The following is a 1,053-nucleotide window of genomic DNA, read 5'->3' as shown; positions in this document are numbered from 1 at the left end:
GGGGGGGGTTGGGTCTGCGACAGTGCGCAGGCACATCACCTCCTGCTGCGCATCTCGCCCCAGGCAGGGGCAGCTGAAATCCCAGCCTGAGGCAAGACAAATTGATTCTTCCCCCTAAGAAGCCAGCAACCAAAACAAAAACATCTCATCTGTGGTAGCATAAAAAGTGCATGGACTGGAACTTTGAACCTAGGCGGGCCTTGAAAATACAACTTGGCTCAACCACAGCAAAAGGAGATTGGACTCATTAGAGTGGCCTACAGTTCATAGTTCAGCAAAGCTTGGCTTGACACCTGCCTATCTAATCTCTGCAGACACCAAGGCGGAGCCTCTGAGAGCAGCCTCCAAGACCTACCACACCAAGCCACGCCTATCCAAGAGGGGGAGCTGCCATTTTTTTTTTAGTTGTTGTTGTTGTTGTTGTTTTTGCTTTTTTTAAATAATTTTTTTCTTTTTTTCTTTTCGCTTTTTTCTGTACATATTTTTTATTATTATTACTTTTTTTACTTAAATTTTTTAAAATTTTTACTCCTTATTTTCCTTTCTCCTTCCCCCCCCTTTTTTTTTTCTCCTTTTCTTCTTTATATAGGAGAATATATCTCATCCCTACCTCTCCCCTCAACTGGTCATATGCTTTTAGACTGTCCACTGTCCTTTGTTGTCTCTGACGCCCTTTAATTTTTTTTTCTTCTTTTTCTTTTTCTTTTCTTCTCCTCTTTTCGTCTCTTTCCTCTCCATTCTCTTTATTTTCTTTCCCCCTGTTAATGTGTTTGTTTGTTTGATTCATCTGTGTGTTTGTGAGTTACTGTTCCCTCTGTGTGTGTCTGTCTGTTTTCCTTCTTAGGGCTACACCAAGAAACAAGCCAAAGTGTGCAAGACAGTGAGTCCCAAATACCGCTGAGTAGGGAAATAAAATATTCAAAGGCACAACAAGAGAAACTGAGAGACACCATTAAAAGAATATTTCCTGAAACGACAGGCCCTGGACAGTCAATAAGCCTCCTTTAACAGAGAAATATTAACAGGTGCACAGCACACAACGAGTTTTCTAAA

The sequence above is a fragment of the Suricata suricatta genome, chromosome 7 (genome assembly GCF_006229205.1).
Source record: "Suricata suricatta isolate VVHF042 chromosome 7, meerkat_22Aug2017_6uvM2_HiC, whole genome shotgun sequence".
Classification (NCBI taxonomy): domain Eukaryota; kingdom Metazoa; phylum Chordata; class Mammalia; order Carnivora; family Herpestidae; genus Suricata; species Suricata suricatta.
The sequence above is the reverse complement of the archived record's forward strand: the minus strand, read 5'-3'. Positions refer to the sequence as shown.